Source organism: Psammomys obesus, unplaced genomic scaffold, assembly GCF_907164565.1.
Source record: "Psammomys obesus unplaced genomic scaffold, mPsaObe1.curated_primary_1811, whole genome shotgun sequence".
Lineage (NCBI taxonomy): Eukaryota > Metazoa > Chordata > Mammalia > Rodentia > Muridae > Psammomys > Psammomys obesus.
The window spans coordinates 3123282-3129281 of NW_026594377.1; positions in this window are offsets into that span (position 1 = coordinate 3123282).

The following is a 6000-nucleotide window of genomic DNA, read 5'->3' on the forward strand; positions in this document are numbered from 1 at the left end:
TCAAATCCAATGCCTTTGGATCCCTTTCCCTTAGCGGGGTTGCCTGGTCTGACCTCAGGGGGAGAGCATATCCTTAGTCCTGCTGTAACTTGAGGTGCCAGGGTGTGTTGGTACCCCTTAGGGACCACCCCTTCACTGAGAAGAGAGAGGGGAATGGGGGGAAGGAGGCATGAAGGCAGGATTAGGAGGAGAGGAGTGAGGGGGATTAGGCTGTAAAGTGATTTAAATAAATAAAAGTTTAAAAACTACTATATCCCCAGAAAATCAGAAGTTTTAAGCAAACACCCAATAAACTTTCTTTTATAAATTGCTTTGGTCATGGTGCCTTTTCTGAGCAATAGGAAAGTAAGACACCTCTGCATACAAGCTGCCCTGGGAGCACAATCAAATTCTCTCTCTCTCTGTCTGCCCGTCTGTCTCTCTCTCACACATGCACACAGGCACGCATGCACAAACACACACGCACATGCATGATGGAGGACTAGAGAAATGGCATGCACTTTTTTCACGTGGGAGGAGCTGACAGAGAAACAGTCCCTTCACTGTACACTGGAAACACAAAGCTTTTTAACTCCAGGCCTCTCCCCAGAAATTCTGATAGAATTGCTCTCTCTGGAGGGGACCTAAGGTGTGGAGAATTTTAGTTCCCTCCTGTATGATTCCATAGTACAGCTGGGCTTTAAAAACACATTCACTGGACCTGGCGCAACGTCCTCTGATCACACTTGCTGGAAGGGTGTGGGAAAAGCAGGCTCTCGGGCCCCTGAACCTGGGAGTCCGCAGTGTGCACTGTAGTAAGATCACAGGTTCACATGCACCAATGCTGTCTTGTCAGTGTAGTTCCCTGTGCTAGCCCCGAAGCAGAAGCAGCCCCAGTCCCTAAGGACTCATTAGAAATGCAATGCAGATTCTAATTCTGAATCAGGAATCCTGAAGGTGGGACCAGCCACCTACGCTTCTTACCTAGGTGTTAGCGCTGATGCGCTGTGTGATCAGCACAGGGCTGCAGAGAGACCCTGCGTGTATGAAGAGCCACTGTGTTTCCTGCCACTGAACTGGGTATTTTACGGCACGCTGTCACTTGCCAAAGGTCTCAGGGATGAAGGGAAGGCTAAACCATGAGCACTGTGTGATGAACTGCAAGCCAGCAGTGCTCCTGAGAGATAAAGGTGCCCGACATAGGTGGAGGAGAGGCCGCCAGGCCCACACCAGCAACTCCTGTCCCTACCCCTTAGCCCTGGCCAGAAACTCTACCTCCTCAAAGCCCTTCCTGCCAATCCATGCATACCCGTGCTCTACGGATCCACCTACCATCCTCTGCTGGGCAGCCTTCCCTGACTTAGTCTAGTTGCTACTCTGCTAAGTACGCAGTGAAAAGAGCCTACCACACTGCCAAATTTCCCAAGGTTTCTCTACATCCAGGCCCAAATGGTATTTTTTTTTATTTTTTTTTACATTAATTACATTTTATTTGCTTTGTATCTCAGCTGTAGCCCCCTCCCTCAATCCCTCCTAATCCCACCTTCTCTCCCTCATCTCCTCCTATGCCCCTCTCTAAGTCCATTGATAGGGGAGGTCCTCCTTCCCTTCCATCTCTCCCTAGCTTATCAGGTCTCATCAGGACTGGCTGCAATGTCCTCCTCTGTGGCCTGTCAAGGCTGCTCCTCCCGGTGGTGGTCAAGACATGACTAAGTTCATGTCAGAGACAGTCTGTGTTCCCCTTACTAGGGTACCCACTTGGATACTGAGCTACCATGACCTACATCTGAGCAGGGGTTCTAGGTTATATCCATGAATGGACCTTGGTTGGAGTTATCAGTCTCAGAAAAGACCCCTGTGCCCAATATTTTGGTTCTGTTGCTCTCCTTGTGGAGTTCCTGTACCCTCCAGGTCTTACTAACTCCCCTTTCTTTCATATGATTCCCTGCACTCTGCCCAAAATTTGGTTATGAGTCTCAGCATCTGCTTTGATACACTGTTAAGTAGAGTCTTTCAGAGGCCCTATGTGGTTGGCTCCTGTCCTGTCCTGTTTCTTGTTTTCTCCTTCCAATGTCTATCCCATTTGCCTTTCTGAGTGAGGATGGATCATCTTACCCAGGGTCCTCCTTCTTGTTTATAATTGTAGCCAATGTGTAACCATGATGGGCTGGTTTTCCCTTTTGTCTAAGGAATGATGGCATTGAGAATCTGCTCAGGTGCCTACTGGTTATTCTTCCCTCTTTCAGAAAATTCTACCCAAGATATATATATATTTAATTCTTTATGTATTCTAGGTATTAAAACTATACCAGATATGTGATTTGTGATTTTAAAAAAATGATAAATGAAACTTCTCAGGGCTGGTGGCTCCAGTGGCTCCAGGTGGCTCCAGTCAGAGATGGTTGAGTGCTTTATCGTCTTCACCGCTGCCAGTAACTTCAGCTCCAGCAGATCTGATGCCCTCCTCTGGTTCCAGGGGTTCTATAACTTATGTGGTGCACATGCATGTGTCAGACATGCAACCCACTAAAACTTTAAGCAACAAAATAATTCAATTAAGGTAAAATTTCTCCCATTTTTGAAAAAAAAAAAAGGTTATCTGTTTACTTTCTGGATGTTTATTTAGGGTTTTGTTTTGTTTTTAGCTCTTTATTTATTATTGCAATAGCTTTATATTATTTCTCTATCTTTGCACTTGTCTCTCTAAATTTTTCTTACACTTCCCATTATTTTTATTTATGTGCAAGAGCATGTTCCTGTAAATGCTTATGTGCACTACATGCAAGGAGTGCCCAGACAGACGGGAAGAGAGCAGTGGTTTCCCCAAACTGGTATTACAAATGGCTGTGAGCCACCCAAGGGGGATGCTGGGAGCCGAGTCTGGGTTGTCGGCTAGCGAACCCACAGCTGAGCCATCTTTGCAGAACTCCTCATAATTGCCTTAGTCTTTAAACATATATTAAATAAACTAGTGCCCACCAGATGTCTTTGTCATTTTTTTCTAGTTGTCCTTTGTTGGACGAGTGTTCAAGAGAAGATTTTATGCTATATATCTTATGTTACATATCAATTGCTATATAATGGAGTATCTGCACTTTTATTTTTTAATTTTAATTTTTTTCTTCACAATTTATTAATTATATATCCCGATTGAAGCCCCCTCTCTAAACTCCCATCCTCTTTCCCTCTTCCCCTCATCCCCTTCCCCTGGTCCACTGAAATTGGGGAGTTCTCCGTTATTGCCATCTGCCCATAGCTTGCTAAGTCTCACCAGGACTGCCTGCATCCTCTTCCTCCATGGCCTGGCAAGGCCACATCATCAGGATGATCAAAGAGCAGTCAACTGAGTTCATGATAGAGGCAGCCCCTGGTCCCCTCGCTCAGAGATCCACACGGAGACTGAGCGGCCAAAAGGCTTCATCTCAGCAGGGGGTCTAGGTCCTCTCCATGCATGGTCCTCCAATGGTGCATCAGTCTCTGCAGGACCCCTGGGCTCAGATTTTTTAGTTTTGTTTGTCTCCTTGTGGGGCTCCCATCCCCTCAATGTCCCTCTATTCCCACCCCTCTCTTTTTCTGTAAGACTTCTTGCGCTCTGCCCAAAGTTTGACCCTGAGTCTCAGCATCCTTCGAACCCCTGTTGGGTGGATCCTTTCAGAGGACCCTCTATAGTAGGCTCCCATCCTGTTTCCTCTCTTCCACCTCTTCTGGTGTCTGTCCTGTTTGCCGTTCTGAGTGAGATTTAAGCATCCTCCCTGGGGTCTTTCTTAGTGTTTAGTTTCTTTAGGTTTGTAGATGGCTGTCCTATATTATATGGTTAATGTCCACTTATAAGTGAGTGTATACCATGCCTGTGTTTCTTTTTCTGGGTTACCTTACTCAGGATGATCTCTTCTTGTTCCATCCATTTGCCTTCAAATTTCATGATTGCCTAGTTTTTAAGAACTGAGTAGTATTATATTGTGTAGATGTACCACAATTTCTGCATCCATTTTTCCACTGAGGGGCATCTAGGTTGTTTCCAGATTCTGGCTATTACAAATAAAGCTGCTATGAACACAGTTGAGCAAATGTCCTTTTTGAATGATGGGGCATCTTTTGGGTATATATGCCCAGGAGTAGTATAGCTGGATCTTGAGGTAGTGCTATTCCCAATTTTTTGAGAAAGTACCAGATTGATTTTCAAAGTGTTTGTACAAGTTTACATTCCCACCAGCAACAGAGGAGTGTTCTCCTTTCTCCACATCCTCTCCAGCATGTGCTGTCACTTGAGGTTTTGATCTTAGCTATTCTGATGGAATCTCAGAGTTGTTTTGATTTGCATTTCCCTGATGACTAGGGATGTTGAGCATTTCTTTAAGTGTTTCTCTGCCATTTGATATTCCTTTGTTGAGAATTCTCTGCTTAGCTCTGTATCCCATTTTTTAGTTGGATTACTTTGTTTGTTGGCATTTAATTCTTGAGTTCTTTATAAATTTTGGTTATTAGCCCTCTTTTGAGGGTTGGTAAAGATCTTTCCAAGTCTATAGGCTGTCATTTTGTTCAGTTGACAGTGTCCTTTGCTTTACAGAAGCTTTTCAGTTTCATGAGGTCCCATTTATTAATTATAGATCTTAGAGCCTGAGCTGTTGGTGTTCTATTCAGGAAATTGTCTCTTGTGCCAAAGAGTTTGAGGCTCTTCTCCATTTTTTTTCTTCCAGCAGATTTAGTGGTCTGGTTTTATGTTGAGGTCTTTGATCCACTTGAACTTTAATTTTGTGCAGGGTGATAGATATGAGACTATTTGCATTTTTCTACATGTGGACTTCCAGTTAAATGAGCACCCTTTGTTGAAGATTCTATCTTTTTCCATTGTATGGTTTTGGCATCTTTTTCAAAAATCAGGCATCCATTGATGTGTGGGTTTTTTTTTTCTGGATCTTCTATTCAGTTCCATTGATCTACCATTCTGTTTCTGTGTCAGCACCATGTAGTTTTTATTACTGTTGCTCTATAGGACAGCTTGATATCAGGCATGGAAATACCTCCAGAAGATATTTTGTTGTAGAGGGTTGTTTTAGCTAGTCTGGGTTTCTTGTAATTCCATATGAAGTTGAGGATTTTTCTTTCAAGTTCTGTTAAGAATTGTGTTGGTAATTTGATTGGAATTGCATTGAATCTGTAATTCAATTTTCCTTTAAATCTGTAATTCAAATTTGCCTTTGGTAAAATGGCCAATTTTTACTATATTAATCCTACTGAGCCATGAGCATGGAAGATCTTTCCATCTTCTGATACCTTCTTCTATATCTTTCTTCAGAGACTTGAACTTTTTTTCATACAAGTCTTTCAGATGCTTGGTTAGAGTTACACCAAGATAGTTTATGGGTTTTTTTTTTTTTTGGTGTGGCTATTGTGAAGGGTGTTGTTTCTCTAATTTCTTTCTCATCCCATTTGTCTTTTGTATATAGGAGGACTACTGACTTTTTTGAGTTAATTTTGTATCCAGCCACTTTGCAGAAGGTATTTATCAGCGATAGGTGTTCCTGGTAGAATTTTTGGGGTCACTTACATATACCATCATATCTGCAAATAGTGCTATTTTGACTACTTCCTTTCCACTCTGAGTCCCCTTGATCTTCTTTAATTATCTTATTGCTCTAGCAAGGACTTCACATACTATGTTGAAGAGATATGGAGAGAGTGGGCCTTGTTTCTGATTTCAGTAGGATTGCTTTAAGTTTCTCTCCATTTAGTTTGATGTTGACTATAGGCTTGCTGTATATTGCCTTTACTCTATTTAGGTAAGTACCTTGTATCCCTGATCTCTTCTGGACTTTAAATATGAATGACGTTGGATTTTATCAAATGCTTTTTCAGCATCTAAGGAAATGATCATGTGTTTTTTTTCCTTCCAGTTTGTCTATTCAGTGGATCACATTGATGGATTACCATATATACTGATCCACACCTGCATACTTGGGATGAAGCCTACTTGGTCATAGTGATATCTTTGATGATATCTTTGATGTGTTCTTGGATTTG